Source organism: Vulpes vulpes, chromosome 2 (genome assembly GCF_048418805.1).
Source record: "Vulpes vulpes isolate BD-2025 chromosome 2, VulVul3, whole genome shotgun sequence".
NCBI classification, from domain to species: Eukaryota; Metazoa; Chordata; class Mammalia; order Carnivora; family Canidae; genus Vulpes; species Vulpes vulpes.
In genome coordinates, this window is record NC_132781.1 from 27,502,458 (window position 1) to 27,525,520 (window position 23,063).

The following is a 23,063-nucleotide window of genomic DNA, read 5'->3' on the forward strand; positions in this document are numbered from 1 at the left end:
TTCTGAAAACATCACTTGAGGGTGAAGAGAAAGGAAGGAAGAGGGGCTTGCATTCGCTGATCATGCACCATAATCTCTGTCCCACAAACCTGACACATCTTATCTTGCTAATCCTCTCCACAACTTTGTGAGATACTATTATTATTTCATAGATGAGAAAAGTAAGACTTAAAAAGGTTATGTGGTTTTCCAAGGTCACTTGTCTAGTAAGTAAAGTAACTAGAAGTTGAGATCAGTTCCTTTCTTTAGAGTAAACAAACAACCAGACAAAGTCACACATGTGTGGTAGCATGTGAAGTGATACACAAGTGTGTAGGGCAAGAAGTTAAGATCTCCCTCTTCATCCTTCCAGTGACACCCTTGAGGTAATCAGGGTGAACATTTTGTCAGGCATCTTTCATGAAGCTCACATGAATACATCCAAAAATACACCCAAATATATATCCATATATTTAGAGAGGTTCTATTTGTAAAACTGTTTGTTTGTTTGTTTATAGCTAGAGCGCACATGTGAGCGGGGGCAGGGGTGGGTGGGGAGGAGGGGCAGAAGGAGAGGGAGAGATAGAATCTCAAGCAGGCTCTGCACTCAGTGTGGGGTCTGACTCGGGGCTCCATCTCATGACCCTGAGATCATGACTTGAGCCAAAATCAAGAATCAGATGCCACTGACCCACCTACGCGCCCCTGTAAAACTACTTTTTGTTTCAAGTAACAGTATGCCATGAATGTCCTCCATCTCAGCCTTCCCTAGAGCTTCTCCTTCATGTGTTAGGTGACAGAGCTTCTGTAGTTTGGATGCACTTCACTTTTCTCAACCATTCCCTAGACGAAAGACAGTAAGGTGATTTCCATCTTATTTTACCATGCTTTTCATATACATTTCACACTAATGCTTTCATTTCAGGGTGAAAGATCCCCAAGGGTAGTATTGTCCAGTCAAGGTATGCACATGTTTTAATAGCTGCCAGGTTACTTTAAAAGATACTGGCAGTGTCTATAAATATTTATGCTCCTATTAGCTATGTGTATGCCCCTTTCCCCATAATCTCCATAGCCCTAGATGTTATTTGTTTGTTTATTTATTTATTTATGGAGATCTAACAGGGAAAATGAGATCTCTTTGATTTAATTTGCATTTCCTAAGTATACTGCTGAGATTGAGCATCCTCTCATACACTCATTAGCTATTTGCATTTCTCTTCTGATCATATCCTTCATGCATTCTTCCCTGGGTTATTTATATTTTTCATATAAATTCTTATTGTTATTTGAACTGTAGAAACATTTACTCTTTGTCATGTGCTATAAACATTTCTCCTTGCTTCTTACCTACCTTTTAGCCTCATTTTGAGTATTTCTATTTAGGGATTTTTAGATTTTATATGGTGGGATATATTAATCTATTTCTTTATAAAGTTTCTCAGTTTCCTCTATTACCTGAGATTGTATCTCCAAGTATAGATTATACAAATATTTTCTAAATAATTAAAAATTTTATTATACTTTTTATAATTTGACTTTTAAAATATACAAAAGATGAATGTGCATATGCTATGAAGCAATCTAAGATTTTCCCAAATAGAAAGTGAATAATGCCAGCATTATTTATTAAATAAATCATCTTTCTCCCTCATATCAAATGTTACTTTTGCCACATATTAAGTTTCCATATATATTTGATTTGCCTCTGGACTTTTGATCCTGTTCCACCCATTTGTATATTTCTGCATCAGGACCATATTGTTTTGAGTATAGTAAAATTTATGGTAATTTATAAGATCAGACTTCCTAATCAAAAAGCTTGCTCTCTTTCCCTGCCACCTCTAGGGGACCTTATATGCCTGAACTCCAGGGAAACCTACTAGGATTAGTGATTCTAGATAGGGAACACAGATGTAGTATTCTTGGGGACATCATGTCATTAGAGGCTATCTGACCCATCTTCATATCTTCAGGTGGTTATGTACTTGAATCATACTCAATAGAGAAGATAGTACTTGCCTCTGTCCTCAAAAAGCACTGAAAATGCAAACTGCACATTCAAAGAAACTCCAAAACTGACTCCTTGGAAGACAGGGCATTGAGATAGAAAAAACTCAGCATTTAAGACCAGTAGAACCAGGTACTTGTTCTACTAATGAAAGTCATAGCTACTGAGTGTTTACCCATGTGTTGACCACAACACTAGGAATTTTCCATTCACTAGCTCATTTAATAATCTAGGAAGTAGATCTCCTTATTGTCCCAATTCTTACCAGGTCTTATTGGTATCTGAGGTGCAAAGACATTAAATAAGTTGCCCAAGATTTAAACAAACAAACAAACAAACAAACAACCCAACTTGCCAGTGGTGAAGTCAGGATTCCAGACTCAGGTTGTCTAGCCTACCTCCTTGATCTTAACCCTTGTGTTACCTTTCCTTCCTATCCTGGTGCATTGATGTGAGCCAAACACACTTTTACTTTGAGCTTCAGTCCCCTCCTTTGTAAAGTCAGGATCATAAGAAGATACAGTCCACTAAATACTTGGGTCCATCCAAATGACAATGGAAAGTAAAGTGGAAAAAAAAAAGCAAAACTCATCACAGCCAGTCCATTTACACACTGAGTCATGAACTATGCCACCGATGGTAACTGGAAAGAGGCTAGCTTTACATCAAGCCATTCTTAACTGTAGTTTTCAGAGATAGCTATCATTTGTCCCATGTTATAGATGAAGAAATGAAGCTCAGAGAACTGAGTAGTTGAACCAAGGACATTTAGCAAGTACACAGCTCAGCTGGTGGTGACTTGAACTCAGGTCTGACTCCCACATCCCCCAACCCACATCCAGCACAGAGCCCAGTGGATCTCAGCTGCCAACACTATTTTCTCTTCAATATTTTGCTTTCTCAGAATTCATTTGCCAGTCAGGATGACTTGTTCTTGAGAACCCACAGGAAGGCATAAGTCACAGTCTGGTTTACGCAGGCATTAAGCCCTGCGTGTCTGTCTTAGGTTTAAGATTTAAGCCTAACTATGGTGTTAAGCATTATCCGATTGTATTTCAGTGGAAATTTTTCTTGCTCCATGTAATTACTGGTGCTTCAGATAAAATCTGAAATTAGTCTATTGAAGGTGGTAATTGAAACCACAAAGAGAAGAATGTCTCAATGCATGTCAATAAACCAGCCCATTAATTATTTCTACCTATTCAACTTCGAAGAAAATGGCCAGTCTGATATGTCTGAATAACCACACGACCTACTTGAAGTTTATAAAAGATGCATCCTCTTTGGCTTCAAGAAGTACATATCAGTAATGTTGAAACCAGCTGGCAGATGAGAATCAAACACCAGGTAAAAAACATTTAGCCAATAAAAGCAGCTGATCTTCAGCCTTTGGAAATTCGGGAAAAGTTCACTAATACAGTATCATGCAACAATTTCCTATAAGTTCAAACATCTGGTGAAACACTTTTAAAATCCTGCAAAACATCTGGATATCTTGGATTACATTGTCCTTGATCTATTTGAATGAGTAAACAACTTCTTTTCCCTCTTCCTCCCTCCATATATGTGCACAAAATCATCCTTTTATACAAATGTCAAAAGTAGGAAAGCCCTGTTACCCAGATGTGGGGAGATCAGTTGAGCCTACCCTCATAGAGCATCCCAACGGGGAGTATCTCAGCCTTTTGCAACATCTTATTGGGTTCACATCTGTGTCCTCCCACAGAGACCTCCAGCTGTTCTGGTCTGGCTTGAGTTTGGCATGTAATTAGGGCATTTTCTTTATCACTTGCACAAATAACAGATCTCTGTTCTCTTCATGATACATGAAGAGAATCTCCATGCCATCACTGAGTTTGGGGCCCAAACACAAGAGAATCAGTCACTAAACAGGGAACAAAGACATACAAATGGTCTGCTAGTCTTCTCCTAATTTTGTGTTAGGATGGATTTTCTAATATGTCTGCAGTGGATTTTTCTATTGAGACATTAGATTTAGTTTCTCTAATATAGTCATTGGACTAACACATTTAACTTCTCCTCTTAACTTTTCTAATTGACTTTTTCATCAACATTAGCAGGCAAGACCATGCAGGCATCTCCCTAATTGTGGGGCATGTGACTCTAGCAGAAGAGTAGAGAGAGGAGCAGATGGGGAAAGCGACCTGCACCTTGAAAGAGGAGAATGTGCTCTCCACATGGGTGATTGGGAAGGGCATTCTAGGCATGGAGCCACTGCAGGTGGGGTGTGTCAGTGGAACTGCAAAGAGCTTCCTAGGTCTGGGCATATGTTTGGTCACTGGGTGGCAAGAAGTATCAAAATATCAGTAAATCTATTTCCCTGCTGGTGTCTTTTCAAATACAAATCCTTTGCTTTAGAATTCCCTTAGAGAGATTTAGTCTTGGTCAACCACTTCATGAATCAACTTTTATGAGCCTGGGCCCTGTAATCAAGTGCTGTGCTATGTTTGAGTTCCTGATCCTGAAGTGCTTGCTTCTATTAGGAAATGATAATAATGCACTTGCAAAACAGTGAACTATACAGCCATGCATAGTTAAGTATGAAATGGTCTGGCATCTAACTGGCTTCCCAAGAAATCCAGAATGATGACCTTGAACAGTAGAGAATGACTTAATGGAGGGATTGGGATTTAAATTAGGAATTGCAAAATGTTTTTTTTTTTTTTTTATTACAGGAAGGTCAAGAGAGAAAAGAAGAATAAAAAGGTGGGATCTAAAAATCCTAACTCTTAGAATTAGAGAGTAGACCGGTGGTTGCTAGGGGCTGGGGAGTGAGAGATGGAGGATAAGTCACAGGACACATACTTTCAGTTATAAGATGAATACATTCCAGATATCTAATGTACAGCATGGTGATTATTAATAATACTGTACTATATACTTGAGATTTGCTAAGAAAGTATATCAAGTGTTTTCAACACACACACATACACACACACAATGTGGATGTGTTAATTAACTTGGTTGTAGTAAACATTTTATAATGCATATGTATATAAAATTATCACATTACACACCTTAAAAATCACATTATAATCCTAAATATATGCAGTTGTTATTTGTCAGTCACATCTTGGTGAAGCTGGAGGGAAAGAAGCACAGAAGTAGGAATAAGCACTTATGCCCTGACCTAGGAAGCTCCTTGAAGTTCCACTGACACACCCCAGCTGCAGTAGCTCCACGCCTAGAATGCCCTTCCCACTCACCCATGAGGAGAGCACATCCTCCTCTTTCAAGAAGCAGGTTGTTCTCCCCATCTGCTCCTCCCTCTATTCTTCCTGCTAGAGTCACATGCCCCACCCCTGTGCAACTGGGCACTCCTATCATCTAATACTCACATATTGTAATTTCATACATGCCTACTCCCCTAATTACAATGACATTTTCTAAAAGCATTCTGTTTCTAAATCACCATCACTAAGCACAGTGCCTGGGATATAGTAAATTCATAGGCAATGTTGTTTATATTCGAAAAAGGGGATAAAAAGTAGTTAAGACCTGATATATATTAGTGAAAGAGAAGGCAAAAGGAGAGGAGTCAGGCAATCTGTCATTGTACTGAGCATCCACTGTGTGACAGGCTCAGCATCAGGCATTTACTCAGGATGTCAATTCCATGTCTGAACCCTTTACTCAGATGAAGTGGGAGAAAAGGACTGACCCTGGTGACATGGCCTTATTTATTTAGGTAGTGTAGTATGAATACCAGACCTGGTGGGGATTTGATGGTATTCTTATCAAGGCAAAAATCCAAAGTTGGCTTACCATGTGAAATAAAGAAAAAAGAATGATTCAAGATACAAAATCAAAGGAAGAAAGTATATGAGTGATGAGATTTGCAGTGGGCAGAAGGAAGGAGAATAAAAGAATTTCATGAGTCAGCCAATAAAGAGACAGAATTACATTTTATTCATTTGTATGTCCATGAGCATGGTATGTTCTGAGCTTTCAAAGGTGTAGCCCTGGGGCAGACATTTGATCCAACCTTGTACTAATCATGAAAGGTAGACTGAAGGCTACATAAAATGATCAGATTGCATGAAGAACTAGAATACTACCACCATAGGAGACCCTGACACTGGTCAACATGGCTTTAGAATATAAAAACTCTGCTGGTACTTATGTTTCCATTTTGAAGGCATTTCTCATTTCCACAGAGTACTGTATAAAGATTCAGCAATAAATAAATGCAGCAGTGCTTTGTAAACTGTTACACATTCTTAATTATTCATGTTTGCATTGCAATATGCTCACAAACGATCAGCATTCTTTTGGTCAGCTGGCTCTCTGAATTTCAGTACAGTTTTGCTTTTCAGGACAACTGAAGTTCGTGCACTAAACACAAGGAATAGATCCTTGTTGTAATGCTTGCTCAAACAGACAGCATTGATGTTGGCCTCTTGTTTTATTATTGTTTCCTAAGGAAAAAAGTGAGTTTGCTTAACAAACTATACTCCAACTTGGAGCCTCTCTAGGAGAGCCATGACAGTACACCAAAAGGAATTCATGCTGATCTAAGTAACACTTTCTTTTAGTGACTGATCCAGCTTAGAAGACTCTCTCGAATCGATGGTCTGGGACATTAAAGTCCAGCATCATCTTTTTGATACAGCAAAAATCTGGTTTTCTCATTATAGTTGGCAGCTCCCTGGTCTTTACTGAGAAGAACGTGAAGTGCCCCGAGGAAACATCAGTTCATGATGATGAAAGATTAAAAGACCATATGAGTTTTAAAGGGCTAAATGCCTAAAGAGAGTCAGCAAGGATGGCCCAGAAATTTAATCAGCAATGAACACATCCTTGAAAGTTTCTTCTGTAAGCAGCCTCAACCTCAGCTCTGGGTTTGTCACAGGCTGTCTCCTTCTGCATTTCTTGTCTTTCTCTGTGCATTGGGAAATCAGAAAAATCAGCAAAGCCCTCACTTTTGCAACACTTTAAGGTTTATCAAGCATGTTCTCAAAATATGCTACTCCACTACTTCCTATGTAGAAGTACACGATTTCATCAACAAGCCAATTTAGTAGGTCAACAAAAACCCTTGTACAGTCTGGATCACCAAATAAGAGAAAGTATACTCTCTTCTCTCAGAAGGAGCCAACATTTTAAAATTCTCTGTGATCTTCTAGGAAGCAGGCCACAACACCCAAATCCAGAAGCAATCAGAGGCGATGGATTACTGGTCACTATAAAAGGACACCAGTGGATTCTTAGCCTAGTGATGAAGCATTAATTTCAGGGCATAGCAAGAGGCCATGGGTACAGGAGGCACGCAATTAATACTGGTTCAGTGAGGAAATGGGGGGTAGATAAATAAATGTTCAAAAAGAAGGGGAAGCAGGTGAAGATAGCTAAAGAGCTAAAGGCCTTTATAGGATACTATATGGAGAGTTGACTAATACAGTGGTTGAATAATTATCCTTTATTAAGTGCTAACTCCACAGGCCCTGTTCTAAGTGTGTATATGTATTTTAACTCACTGAATCCTCAAAACAGTTGTATTATGTGAATGCAACCATTATCCCCATTTAACAGGAGAGGAGATGGAGGCAGAGGGAGCTGAAGTTGTGCAGAGAGAAGGTAGTCAGCTTGGGATTCAAAGCTAAGAAGTCTGGCTCCAGAACCTCCACCCCTTAAAAACCACGTGAACTTACTCCCTTCAAATCTTGATCTCTAAGATATAAAACAATCAAACGGGGAGCTTTTCAAAAGAGCTGAATAGGGACCTCTATACCAGAGATTCTGATGAAATAAACTTACTGTGGAGTCCAGAGATTAACAAGCAACCCAGGTGCTTCCTGGGCTTTTCCCATAAGAATGGGGGAAAACCAGCTAATAAAATTAACATATACCTGGAGAAAGTGACGCTACCAGATTCACAAGGTCTGCCATGTGACCTGAACAACAACAGATCTAAGAGGACAAACATACCAACTGAAGGATCCAAAAGAAAAAAGAAAACAGAGAAGAAACACCCACATTTTGCTTCCTGCCTTGCCACAGGAGAATGGTATGCAGAGTCATCTTTTGGTGGTTGTAGTCATATTTCATCAGAGTGCACTATAATCCTTAATTTTATCTACCTTCTTTTGTTCTAACTCCTTGTCCTCCAAGCAACCCTTGGATAAAAGTTCCCAAGGGTCCTAATCTCAAGAAAGAAAAAAATAGTTGTTCTAGATGGTAGACAGAAATAGTTCTGTTATTGAAGAGGGGAGTCCTAATTTCCCCATTATAAATGGTCAGGATGGCTTATTTATTGTCCCACATTATTTGTAAAAATACCAATCAGTTTCAACAGCCTGATCACCTGTGGATATACCAAGACTATCCTGTTTCTGCATTTGAGAATCTATGCATCAGACATGAGGTCATGAGGTTTTGACAGGCACTTGGCCTCTGACACAGGCATTGCCAGCAACCAGACCACATCTGGTTGCTGCCTCTGCAGCAGCCTCCCCTCACCTCACCAGAAGAGTCCACACTCGTCATTACTTTAGAAACCATAAACTGCATTTGAAAACCAAAAATGATTTGCACATAGAGATGTTCACCAGAACATAATTCATAATAATGAAGCACTGAAAAACAAACGGAATATGCAGCACTAATAGGGGAATGGTTTAGGAGATTAGGTATATTCACATAAAAGAATGTTTGTGCGGTCGTTAACATAAATTTTAACTGTACAGCAAATTTTTATATAGAATATTGTTTCAAATATATACAATGATGTGCATGTGCACTGGAAGGGAAAAAAAATACCCAAAACGTGGATGAACATTATCTCCAGATAGTGAAATTGCAGGGGAATATGAATGTATACATGAGTATGTTTGTACATTCCAAACTTTCTACAATGAAGAGGTAGTAGTTTCACAATTAAAAAAAGTTAAAAAGAAACCAAACCAAACCCCAAAGACTGCTTATTTAGGCCAGATGTTATCAACCTTCCAAAGAATTCTATTCTGTTAAATTGAGAATAATTTTCTTATCACATCTGTTTTGAAAGTAGGGATGATAAAAAACAAAAACAAAAACAAAAAACTGTCTGCCTCCCTGCACCCACTTTTCAAGTTTCTGGGCCGACTGGGATAATCCGGGGATACTGAGGAATAAAATACAGGTGATACCTTCCCCTCCTAGGAAAAGACAGAAATCGTGGTCATACTTAGCAACTGCCAAACAGGAAACAGAAAGAACCTCAATATATTGAGCAAGAATCCTTCCTTTTCATCCCTGCCCTTGGACATGAGAAGTTAATAGGGATTTAGTTAATTGGCTGGTTTTCATCTTAATTGGCCAATGAATCTATTCCAATCTCAAGAAAAACCAAAGAGGTGGAAACAAATAGCAGGAGGGTGCAGATACCGATTGATGTTTAAAAGAGATTGCATTTTAAATGTCGTGAGGTCTGAGGTCCTGAGGCTCAGAGCATTAGCTCCCTGGAGGGTTGGGGCTCCGTCAAGGAAGGGGTGAGTATCCCTGCTGGGACACCCCAGGCCTTCCTGTCTCTTTGAAGACAAACTGAAATTGATGGCACATGTTTGATTTTGTCATCTAATGCTGAATTCAGCTTCAGCAAAGGCAGACTCACTCTGGGCTGGGAACAGAAGTTCCAGCAGGGCTCAGGCTCTCATATCACCTGAGCACCAGCATCTTCTGGAAGGTGTGAGTTAAATCCATCTAAGCTGAGTCTGCTCTTTCTTTCCTCACACCAATTAGTTCTGCCATTTAACACAGGGATTAGCAATCTCATTTCCTGGGACTGATTCATCAAAGGATCAGGATCAAACTACTTAGTGGAGCTAGCCTTCTGCAAAATTTTGAGGTAGGTGAAATTGGTTTTCCACATCTTTACCTGCCTTTGCAGCCTCCTTCCAGCCAGTTCCCTCCCCAGGTAGTCTGTGTTTCCTTTTCTCCCTCCCTTGCAGCCTACCTCTGCTGCGCCTGATAACAGGCAGTGCGTGCCCCACAATCATACGGTCTGAACTTACAACCCAGTCCTTATGATCACACCCATGCAAACCATACTCTTGGGGGGTGGGGGTGGTAGGATGCTTGAAACTTGTGCTAGGTAGATTAAAGAGGCCAGATGAAAACTGGTGGAAGGAAAAGTTTAAAGAGCAAAAGTAAAAAATATATAAAAACAAATTGGAAGAGAGTATGGACAAAAGCATATGGTGAGAAGAGCTAATGGACCACCAACACTGACAAAAGTCCCAAGGCTCAGGCCATCGGCCACCACAGCAAATGAAAGGACCCCAAGGACAGCCAGGGGAAGAACCCAGAGATTCACAAAACATGTGGATGAAGTCTCTTCCACATTTGTCCCTTTCCATTCCTTCTGTACATCCCTTGAACCTCCTGTCTAGTCTAAGACAATCACTCACTAGGAGGTCTTCCAAGATTCAGTTTCTCCTTGCTTTCCTTTTCCTGGCACTGAATCTTATTTTTCTTTTTTTTAAAAGATTTTATTTATTTATTTGAGATAGAGCACCAGCTGGGGGACAGAGTGAGAGTTAGAAGCAGACTCCCCGCTGAGCAGGGAGCTTGACACAGGGCTCTATCCCAGGACCCTGGGATCAAGACCTGAGCCGACAGCAGACACCGAACCTACGGAGCCACTTTGGTGCCCCATTCCCAGCACTGAATTTATCTGTTTTGTGATTCGCTGGGGCCTCTTTCAGTGCAGCTTTCCAGACCCTCCACAGTGTGGAAGGAAACTGTCTTTGGGGCTTACCTCCTATTGCTCTTCCCTCACACACACCTTGGCCTCCAGCTGAACAAGAACTGTCATCCCCCAGGTATCTAGAGGCTTTCCTCTCCTCTCCGCTGAACCATGCTCCTTGCCTGAGAGGCTATGCATTAAAATCCTACTCATTCTCCAAGGCTGGACTCAAGTATTTCTTCTTTTGGGGGTCTCCCTCAATGCCCCTTTCTGCCTCCTGAAGTGGTACTCCCTTTTGCCTTGGAATTCTGTTGTATCCCCTCTCTCTCTTATGCCACTTCTTACATTATCTCTTATAATAGTGGCAGAAACCATGTTTTTGTGTCCTAATATTCCTCGTAGTTTATGGTGTGGTAATAGAATATCAATGGTTTGCTGAATGAATGAGAAATCCTGACCACAAACTCTGAGTGAATACCACCACACCATGTGATGCAACTTTCTCTTCTTCTTGCTCACTCTCTCTTGTTCTCATATGCATACACATATACACTCACACATTTCTGTCCATGAGACCAACTCAGATATCTTAATTGAAATATATGATAGGCAAAGGGAAAAATAGAAAAAAAAGAAATAATGATTAATACTGCCATTCTCTCAAGTAAGACAGATCTTTTCCTACTTGGCTTTTAGAAGGTAATTATTTATGAATTTCTGTACGTGAAATCCACGTTGTTTCACAGAAGCCTTTGGGCATGTTTTATAATGCAAAATCTTGGTGTTAAGAGGCATCTTCACATGACCAAAAATACTTTGTCTAGCCTTTCTGAGCTACCTTTACAATCTGCTGGTGGAATACCGAAAGAAACAGCCCACATTTCTGTAGAAATTGGTAAATGGTAGAGTGGTACATGGGAGGGCCTCATTAAATCTGACGGTGGTTCACCTACCTGAGGTTTGTAAATAGAGCATCTGTTCTCACTGGTATAGACATGACCTTGTGGGTCTCTTCGCAGACTATATTAGTGCTGTGCAAATATTGCTACTCAGTTGTGAAGGCACATTATACTCAGGGAAATTATTCTCCCAGCAAACAGACAGATGTTTAACTTCACTTAATATGACACTATAGTCTGCATTCTTAATGTGAGACAGGGGTCCTTTCTCGAGCGAGAGTAAAATTGCGCATGCCATGTTTTAACACCATGGCACTCTGTAGCAAAGATTAAATCATTACCTCTTTCTGACTAGAAGCTGTACTTCTTTCAACCCCCACTCGGCAATATCATCTGCAGACACCACAGTGTACCTGGTAGAACTTGGGAATCACAAGATGATGCAGGAGGTGTCTGTGATGGCCTTTTTCAGCCTCTCTGAGAACTTCTAAACACTTCTGCTTGCAAAGCCCTACAGTATAACATAATGGGACTTATTTCCAGTTGCAAGAGTCAGACCCAGAAGAATATGCAACATGACTTTTCCAAAGGTTCTAGGAAAGCTTAAGAAACTCAGGCAGGAGCTGGGTGGTGGGGGCACCTGGGTGGCTCAGTCAGTTGAGCATCTGCATCCGGCTCAGGTAATGATCCCAGGGTCCTGGGATCCCTACTCTGTGGAAAACCTGCTTCTCCTTCCTCCTCTTCCTGTCCCCCCACTCATGCTCTCTCTCACTCTCTGTCTCTAATAAATAAATAGAATCTTTAAAAAAAGAAACTCCAGGGGGGAAAAAGGAGTGGATGGTGTTAGACCAAACACACACACCTAGATCTATTCTTCAGGGTTTTGGGATACAATCCACCTGTCTGCTAGTGGTTATCAAGGATAATTGTCCTTTGGAACTTAAGCAGAAGAAGCCCAGGAAACTGAGGTAGAGCTGGGTTTGACACAGTAGAATTTCTTTTAATGCTGGGACTTAGGACAGCATGACCACCCGCATGAGGCTCTTACAGCTTCCAAACTACCCTTCTACCATCTGCCTGAGATGCTGTCGCTGGGCTCCACAGCCACTTTTGTGCTTTATCAACTGGCTTCTGAAGACTGTGCCCAGAGGGAAATCCAGCATGATACTGGAAGGCTGGACCTGCTCCTTCTTGTCTGCATCCCCTCTTGCCGGCATGACACCAGGGGTGGGGCTTCATCTCCGTAGCACCAGTTGGTTCTATTCTGCAGGGCTTCTGTCACCTATTCCCTCTTTGAGATACCAACACCAACCAGCTGACTGTGCTCCCCAGCAGTCTGGGTTCCAGTTTTCAGGAACCTCCCTTCAAGTTCTAGAGCCCTTAACAGCAGCCCTGCTCTAGTGAGTCCCTGGTTCTGGGGCCTCCTCTGCTAAGCTTTTAAAGTCTTACCTCCATCTCTTCTCCCAGGCCTGGGGTGGAAGCTGATTACTTTTATCATGACCCCTGTGATACAGTGGGGTCCCTTTTTTTTAACACCTTTCCAATCTTCTGATTAAACAAATATTTTATATTAAATTACCTCTATTGAAATAATTACATGTTTTTTTTTTCCTTGACTGGGCCCTAATTGATATAATTGATACAATTATAAGGGATATATTTATAATCATGGAGTGACATAGACTTTTACCATATAGTTAATATTATGTTTATATTCTGTAAGGTGCATCCATGTGCTAATCATGCATTTGTTAAAAAGAACATGAAGAATCAGTATAACCACTCTGAAAGACATTCATGAGAGATTGATAAGAGCAAATGCTATGCTTTTATAAGTGGCAAGTGTTTGTTTTATAATTAGAGAAAGATAAAGGGAATGCTTAAGAAGGATAAAATAACAGGGTATTGTCATCTCTAAGAGAGCACTTTTATTAACTCCATTAAAATAACTCTTAAAATATCTTTAACATATGTATTCAGAACACTATGATTTTTTCCCTCCATATTTAGCTGGGATTGCAATAACCATAAAACAATTAAGATGCAATTTTTTGATGCTTTTGCCACAATTTGAAACTCAAAACATTTACATAATATGCTTAATTCAAAGGCATACATGTTACTGCATCTAAAATTTAACTTTTTAGTTAAATATAGTGAAAACCAACTCACATTAAAGTCCACAGCTGGGAAGAAGAATTAGCAAAAACTTTAATTATGGTCTCATTGACACTTCTATTTTCAAGCCCATTCATGAATTAATTTTAACTCTGGGCCTCTGCCTTCAATCAAACTGTAAGCAACTGTCAGAAAATGACAGTGTTTGAATATCTGCACATGCTTGAAATTTCTACATCTTGATTCCTTTGTCAAAATTTGTGTGGGGGAGGCTCTAAGGCAAAGGCAGTAAAACTGGTCTCTGAATGTGGCTGAGATTCCCTATCCAGAAAATGTTCACTTGCTACAAAAGCCAAAATAGAGCTCCTTCAGGGACACTTGGGTGGGTCAGTCAGTTAAGTGTCTGCCTTCCACTCATGTCATGATCTCAGGGTCCTGAGATCGAGACCCGTGTTGGCTCCCTGCTCAGTGCGGAGTCTACCTCTGCCTCTCCCCCTGCTTGTGATCTCTCTCTCTCTCTCCCATGCTCTCTCTGTCAACTAAATAAATAAATAAAATCATTAAAAACAAACAAAAACAAAACAGAGCTCCTTCGAAGCAGAGCTGACCTTCAACGCATGAAAAAGCAGGAGGGGAGCATGATATCTGGAGACAGGCACTGAATAGGAACTTCAGGGCACCTGAGTCCAAGACCAGGTTCCATAATGTGACATTAGGCTAATCCTAACCTGTGAAAATGGGTGCTGAACTAGGAGAGCTCTGTTGGCAACCATGCAGCCTGTCATTATAATAATATCATTAGCCTGCAATGTCTTAAAAGTAATCAGTCTAAGGCAGTGGTGGCCAAAGTTGTGGAAAGCCTAGCCCTCCCTATCAACAAAAAAAAGAATTCAGAAAGCAACCTCCATATAAAAGTATTTATTCATAGATTAGACACATATGTCATTGTACTAATTATTCCTAGTACTTGGCCTCTTCTAAAACAGTGGTCTCTTCAGCTAGTCCCTTGGTTCAACTACTGCAGGTCTTTGCTCAAGCGTCACTTGTCACTTTGTTGGAAGGCCTTCCCTGATGGCCTCATTTAAATTTAAAATCCTTCCCACTAGCCCTCCCTCTCCTTTTTCTTGCTTCATTTCTCTCCAGAGCATGTGTGCTAGGAGGTCCCCATTGACTCTGGTGATACCTCTTCCTCTTTCTCCCCACTTCTCCCCAAGAGGCTGTCCTCCATGGATGATACCACTTGGGCTCTCTTGCTCTCTGGCTTTCAGTTGAGTTTGGCCATTGGTGGCACACAGGGGACTGGAGACAGCTCTCCACTACTGGTAGCCCCTGAGATATTCCAGCATTCCTTATTGGTTTCTCTTAAACCCTGACCTGCCCTCTCTAAGTAGCTTTTATTTTTTCCTAGAGATTTTATTTATTCATGAGAGACACAGAGAGAGGCAGAGACATAGGCAGAGGGAGAAGCAGACTCCCTGTGGTGAACCTAATGTGGGACTTGATCCCAGGACCCCAGGATCACACCCTGAGCTGAAGGCAGATGCTCAACCGCTAAGCCACCCTGGTGCCCTTCTAAGTAGCTCTTCACTAATCTCTCCTCAATTACTTACTTTGAGTGTGTCTACTGTTGCTTTCCAGGTCATTATCAATAGGTATATTGATAATGTGTTTCCTCTCATTAGAATGTAAAATTCCTAAGGACAGAGATTTTTCATCTGTTTATTGTTGTTCACTGGTATATGCACAGTTCCCAGCACACAGTAGGCATTCAGGAAAACAGACGAATAATACTTTTCTCCTGAATCCCTGTGGATTGTCTTACACATTCTCTTTTGGGAATCAGTAGCTGAAGGTACAAATATGTATTGTTCTTCGCCTGATTTTACCAACTCTTGGACTAATTTAGCCTAATTCCCATCTAATACAGAGCTCTGGTTATTTTTAAATTTTAAGAAATGTAATTTAGTATCAAATCCTTCTGGAGGATCATACTTGCCTCCCACAAGATTCCTATAATAATGGCCCCAACAGACATTGAGCCAATCATGGGAAAGACTTTATTAGTTCACCTTTCTAAGCTGTCTTTGAGCTAACAGATTTGTCGTCCTCCCTCCTGATTTCTGCTTTAAGATCTTGTCTTCCTTTCTTCCAATAAGGAAGATAAAAACTGCCCAAGGAAGTAGAGACAAGGCCAGCTCATTTGGTCCCTATTCACACAACAGGAGAAAATCATTCAATATCTTATTCCTCAGTTCAGTTACTTAATTTGCATACAATATTCCATTATTTAATTAACTTATAAGTTCTAGGGCTTAGTTGCCCAGATCAGACTTAACAATTGTCTCTAGTAACAATACCCCTTAGAGCATAATAGCTAATTGCACAGAAATTTTTTTCTTAATCCGAGGCACATACACATCCCTTTTTGTCCTTCAATGTGAACATTTGGATAACTGCTTCTGACTGAATTACCTTATGCCTATAAAACATGCCCGGTACTTTACTTTTGGATAAACTGGATCATTTTTCACATGCCCGAGTTTCTTTCTCTGCATTAATCGATAAATGGAGCTGGGTTCTAAGGATCACTACTGTACTGAACAGAACCTGATCTTTAAGACAATTTCATGGAACCTGCTGAGGTTGCTTTGGGAGGGAGACCATCAGTGGCAAGAAACTGCTGAGTCCTGCATCCAGGAGGAAAGATTTTGTAAACACAATAACTTCCACGTGCATGTGGCTCCATTTTTAAATGCTGCGCTCATCTCTGGCTATATATAGTGGCATGAGTAAGTGTTTTCTTCTGTGGTTTTAAGTTTCTTGAGCTGCAAGTCAAAACATTGTGATGTTCAGTCTCTGGGAAGAAGAAGACATTAACTGCCAATATTATTAAAATGGAACTCTGCTTTCTATTGCAACCAAAATGTATGAGCTTGCACAATTACAGCACAGAGTAAGATATAGTTCTCTTTCATTTGAACTTGAACAACACTAATATCTTCCCACTGTGAGCAGTGGTCTGACTCTCTAATGTTGTATTAGTGTTCTAGGTTGGCCATACAGAGTGCCACAAACCGGGTGGCTTAGACAACAGAAATGGATTGTGCCACGATTCTGGAGGCTGGAAATTCAAGACTAAGGTGTTAGCAGGGCTGCTTCCTGCTGAGGACTGTGAAGGAGAATCTGTACCAGGCCTCTTCCTTAGCTTCTGATGGTTTGCTGGCAATCCCTGGTGTTTCTTCATTTCTCTGCGTCATCCCTATCTCTGCCTTCATCTTCACTTGGCGTCTTCCAGGTGTGCACGTCTATGTCCGAATTCCCCTTTTTATAAGGACATCAGTTGTACTGGGTTAGATACCCATCCTCCTCTGGGAGGACCCCATTCTTACTTAAGTCATTACATCTGCAACAACTCTATTCCAAATAAGGCTACATTCTCAGGTAATGGGGATTGGGATTTCCACATGAGCTATTTTTTTTTGGTGGAGGGCAGGGAAGAGGGAGACAATTCAACCCATAACAAACGGTAAAAATTAAATTTTGTGTCAAGAAGATGCTAAGATATCATTGTATCCAACCCCTTTTCTTTTTAGTGAAATACAGAAAGATAAAATGACTTGTCCAGGGCTTTCTGGTAGAGTTAGTAGCATAAACAGACCCAGAACATAGGGCATCTGGCTCTGATTCTGGTGCTTTCCTAAGCACATGACAGACACTGTCTTAGTTTTCTTCTTCCTGAAGCTGAGACTCATTTGCATTTACAGAGGAGGAAGCAGCAGCAGGGAGCCATCCTATCTGGAAAACCCACCCAAGGATGGATGGAGCACCTCTACACCAGCTTGCTTTAGGATGGTCACCCCCAATAGGCAATTTAAAAAGGGAAAACTAGATATGAGTCCTGAAAAATAAACCTGAGGAGCAGACATGGCACCTGACACTCGCTCTGCAGTCTGAGCAATTCTGAGTTAGGAAGTTAAAACAAATGTCAGCAGTAGGAGGAATTATTCAGATGCACTTAGAGCTTCCTTTGTAGAAAGTGTTTGCAAAGCCATATCTCATTTTTTCCCTGCTGGCTCTGAGACAAGCATTATTTCTATTTGACAGAAAGAGAAACTGAGGTTCAAAGATACGTGTATTTCTTTTTATTGAACTAAAGTGTTGTAGCCTGATTTGATCAAGCTGGTATGTTATCTCAAGCTGGGATTCAAATTCCAGTGCTCTCTTTACCCAACTCTTAACCATTCTGAGCAAAACTAAGTCAAACGTGTTTAAAGTTAATAAACTCCTTAGTATTTATGCTTGAGTTTTTTTTCCTACTTCTTCCTTGAAATATAAATTTGGGAGAACTTCTCACAGGCCAACTGAGTGCTTTAGGTATCCACTGCTTTGCACTCAGCAGATGGTCATAAAATCTGAGTAAAGGATGACAGTCCATCTTCAGACCTGAGAGAGTCAGAGTCACTTTGGTTTAGGATTTGAATGATCTTAGATTAGAGGCTTTCTAAGGAATTCTTTTTTTTTTTTTTTTTTTTTTTTTTTTTTTTTTTTTTTTTACAGACATGAAATCTATGGCTCTAGATCCTAAAACAAATTGAAAACCAGCATCTTGAGTTCTGATGACTCTCAGCCCAGTGTTCTGATGACTATAGGATCTACCTCTCAATAAGAGAAAGACCAGCTGGAAGAAAGTCCAATCAGGCTGTTTTTATCCCACTTTCTCTGAAGGTGAGAAAGGTCACTAAAAATGCATGGGAGAGACTGCAAAAGAGTACAATACTGTGCAATGGTGATATTCAAAATGATTAAATTGGTGGCCAGAGTGCCCTTTGCAGGCACAAAGCAGCTCCTCCATAAGGTTATAAAAAGAGGTTGCATGTTGTGGGATGAGGCTTCTTTCAACAGAGACCCCATTACGGCTCCTGAGGAAAGGACGTGAATTCCTTCCAGGGAGTCTGTATAAAAGATCGTGTATGCTTCTCTCCTGGCGTCAAGATTCACAAAAGGTATAGGAAGTCTGAGGCTCTATTACTGATGACCTTCCCACAGAATATGCTGCATGTCATTTTTAAAAATAGCCTCACTCCTATTGGGTGGAGTATTTGATGGTCTTCATAAAGGAACTAAAAGCTTTTCCAGAAGTCTTGAAAGAATAAAACAGAGAGAGGGAAGGGGAGGCCAAGAAGCTGGTCTCACTGCTCCTAATCTTTCTGGACCTCAAAGGGGCCACGTATTTGGCCTCAGGGCCTCACCGCCTCGGAATGGTTTTCCCCGTGGCCTCAACAGACCTCAGGCATTCTCCCCACTGCTAATAAACAGGTCGGGTTTTGCCATCACCTTCAGAAACCTCTATTTTCTTCACACTGTAAAGTCTACCTTCCTCAGCATGGCCAGCCTGGTGCTTGGGGACATAGCTTCTGCTCCATCTCATCCCCTGCTTCTCTGTTCTAGATAACTCATGTCTTTACCACCCTTGGGCACCTGCCACTCCTCACACATGTCACTTGTTGCCGCTGCCTTGGCGTGCCCTTTGTTTTCTTTCATCAATCAAAATGCTCCTGGAGAACAAGGCTCAGCTCGAAGCTCCCTTTCGTGAGATATCTTCGGGTCAGAACAAATCACTCCCAGCCTGAGGTCTTTCTTGGGGCCTCACTCAAAGCCTCCTACTTTAAGCTTTGGTTCTTTTGATTAGATGGAGAGACAAAGCCATTTGTAAACCAAAGCCAGATCTAAAAACTTAAAAAAAAAAAAAACTCTTTATTTCAGGTTAATTTTAGGTTTACAGAAAGGCTGCAGAGATAGTACAGACAGCTCCCACCTAATAACTTTTTAGAGTCACAAAATATTTTACAGAAATGTATAAATTACAAACACTTATATCCTCATCTACCATCTTTATCAGATTTTAGCATTTTGACAATTGCTTCAGATTCTCTTTAGGATAGGAAGTGTAAATATTATTTTTAAAGTCCCCTGTGTATCTCCCTATTCTCAATCTCTTTTCCTCCTCAGAATTAATCATTGTCATTATTTGGTGCTTATGATTAACTGGCATGCTTTTATATGTTTGCTGCACATATGTGTATTCCAGAAGCCATACTGGATTGCTTTGTATGTTGTCAAACTTTATACATATGGCATCATTCTGTATGTATCAGTTTTATATATTTTGCTTTTTCACATGTGTTTGTGGTTTTGTAAATCTAGTTTATTTAATCTTCTGTACAATATTTCATTATAGGAATACACAACCATCTATTCTATTAAATTGTTAGGTCTTTCAGTTTCTCATTTATTTTTTAGTATGGACAAGGAGAAATATAGAACAATGCACACTGCAGCACAGGTTTTATTAGCAAAACCAGGAAGTAGATCTGGATGGATTAATCTATTAGTGCATAAACTTTCCCACCCTAGGGCACCATTTTAGCCCTTATGAAAGAAAAAAAAATTAGAGACATCAAAGTAATATTTTTGACAGTGGTGAGAGGTTTCTTGTTCATTTTTTTTAAGACTGTATTTATTTATTTGAAAGACAAAAAGAAGAAGGAGAGAGCACAAGAAAAGGGGGAGGAGCCAATGGAGAGGGAGAGAAAGAAGCAGATTCCTTGCTGACCAGGGAGCCTAACATGGGGCTCCATCCCAGGACACTGAGATCATGACCTGAACCGAAGGCAGATGCTTAACTGATTGAGCCACACAGGCACCCCTCTTGTCCATTTTTTTTTTTCAGCAGAAATCTTTTTCTTCTTCAGATCCATAAAAAAGTAGGAGGGGAACCCATCAGCAGATTTTAGGAAAAGACACATATAACAGAGGCACCTTTACCTCTGCCAAGCTCTCTCAAATCTCAAGAATGGTGGTAAAAGGTGCTGTTCATACTATTACACAAAACTGTTGAATTAAGTCCAAAGGATACCTGGAGTCTTATCTCTAAATTCCTTCTAATTTCCTATACCCAGCATTGGCCCAGATTGCTTTAACATTCCCTTGAAATAATAAACTGTTTTAAAAAACCTCAAACAAACCCAGATGCAGGTGATATCATTGTTTTTCCCCAAACAGTTTTAAAATATGCCTATAAATAATTCTATAGAAAAGAGGGCAGCAGATAGGCCCCAAGCAGAACTTCGGTTTTCTTTTTCTTTCTTTCTTTCTTTCTTTCTTTCTTTCTTTCTTTCTTTCTTTCTTTCTTTCTTTCTTTCTTTCTTCTTTCTTTTTTTTTTTCATTTAAGACAGGGAATACTTTATCTAAACCCATCAGAGAAATGGACAGCTTGGGTCTGTAACAAAGCGTTGTGTTTTAAAGCATAGGTCAGTAATTGTATATGAGAGTATACACTGCTACATACAAATTAACTGATCAGAGCACAACTTTTCAATGTTCAAAACAGAATAAGCTTCCCTGTAAAAGCAGCACCTTTGTATCACAAAGGATATTTTTAACTTTAGTATTCCTCTCCTTCTTCTTCACCCTCTCCTTCAACAGAATCCACACCAACCTCCTCATAATCCTTCTCCAGGGCAGCCATGTCCTCATGGGCCTCAGAAAACTCTTCCTTCCTCCATGCCCTCACCCACATACCAGTGAACAAAGGCATGCTTGGCATACATCAGGTCAAACTTGTGGTCTAGGTGAGCCCAGGCCTCAGCAATGGCTGTGATGTTGCTCAGCATGCACACAGCTCGCTGTACTTTGGCCAGGTCTCCACCTGGTATCACAGTGGGAGGCTGGTAATTAATGCCTACTTTGAAGCCAGTGGGACACCAGTCCAAAAACTGGATGGTACGCTTGGTCTTGATGGTGGCAATGGCAGCACTGACATCTTTGGGAATGGTACAACAGGCAGCAAGCCATGTATTTACCATGGTGAGGGCCACATTTCACCATGTGGTTGGCTGGCTCAAAGCATGCATTGGTGATCTCTGCTACAGAAAGCTGTTCATGGCAGGCTTTCTCAGCAGAGATGACAGGGGCATATGTGGCCAGAGGGAAGTGGATGTAGGGATAGGGCACCAGGTTAGTCTGGAACTCCATCAGATCCACATTCAGGGCTCTGTCAAATCTGAGGGAAGCAGTGATGGAGGACACAATCTGACCTATCAACTTGTTTAGATTAGTGTAGGTTGGGCATTCAATATCGAGGTTTCTACAACAGATGTCATAGATGGCCTCGTTGTCTACCATGAAGGCACAATCAGAGTGCTCCAGGGTGGTATGGGTGGTGAGGATGGAGTTGTAGGGTCTACTACAGCTGTGGACACCTGGAGGGCAAGGTAGATGGAGAACTCTAGCTTTGACTTCTTGCCATAATTGACAGAGATGTTCCATCAGCAGGGAGGTGAACCCAGAACTGGTTCCCCCTCCAAAGCTGTGGAAAACCAAGAAGCCCTGAAGACCCATGCACTGGTCATCCAGTTTCCGAATTCAGTCCAAGACAAGATCAATGATCTCCTTGCCAATGGTGTAGTGCCCTAGGGCATAGTTATTGGCAGCATCTTCCTTGTCTGTGATGAGCTGCTCAGGATGGAAGAGCTGGCGGTAGGTGCCAGGGCGAACTTCATTAATGATTGTGGGCTCCAGGTCTACAAACACTGCCCTGGCACGTGCTTGCCAGCCCCTGTCTCACTGAAGAAGGTGTTGAAGGAGTCATCGCCTCCTCCAATGGTCTCGTCACTTGGCATCTGGCCATCAGGCTGAATGCCGTGTTCCAGGCAATAGAGCTCCCAGCAGGCATTGCTGATCTGGACACGTGCCTGGCCAACATAGATGGAGATGCATTCACGCTTGGTTGCTGCTTGGTAGCTGCCGGGTGGATGGCAGAGAAGAGGAGAGGTTGTTGCTTCTTACAGCACGACTCTTAGGTGGTCGATGTAAGAGAAGCTGCTGGGTTTTATTTCTTAATGATTTTATGCAAATCTACATAAAGGTGAGGAATGTTATTACAAGGTGGTCAAGCAGGAAAAGAGATGCCTTGTCTGAACTCAGAGGTCCCCCTGCCTCTACTGGGACATTTGCATTTATTACCTTTCCCTTTTTGCTTACTGTGATGGTATGCAACCTCATAGGCATGGTGGTAGGATTGGGGATGCTGGGTGAATAAGGTAGTGTCTGCTTTTAAGAAGATACTAGCCACTCTATGCATATGTGGAAACAAAACACACACACACACACACACATACACACACACAGAGAGAGAGAGAGAGAGAGAGAGAGAGAGAGAATGGTTCTTTTCGGAGAGGCAGGAGATTGAGTGAGAATGCCACACAGAGGGAGCCGGAACAAAGGCATGGTACAGTAACAAACCATCACCGCCTCCAAGGAACACCCACGGCAGTACATCTGCTTGGAACCTAAATCCTGGTTTCCATA

General features: G+C 41.0%; 1 protein-coding gene and 1 pseudogene across 4 annotated transcripts in view; both read right to left on the reverse strand.

Annotated features, from left to right (window-relative positions):
* The window catches only part of CA10 (carbonic anhydrase 10), a 476,846-nt gene that overhangs the window by 284,863 nt on the left and 168,920 nt on the right, over nt 1-23,063 (reverse strand). The window lies entirely within an intron of this gene.
* LOC112917886 (tubulin alpha-1A chain-like) lies at nt 21,082-22,506 on the reverse strand (annotated as a pseudogene).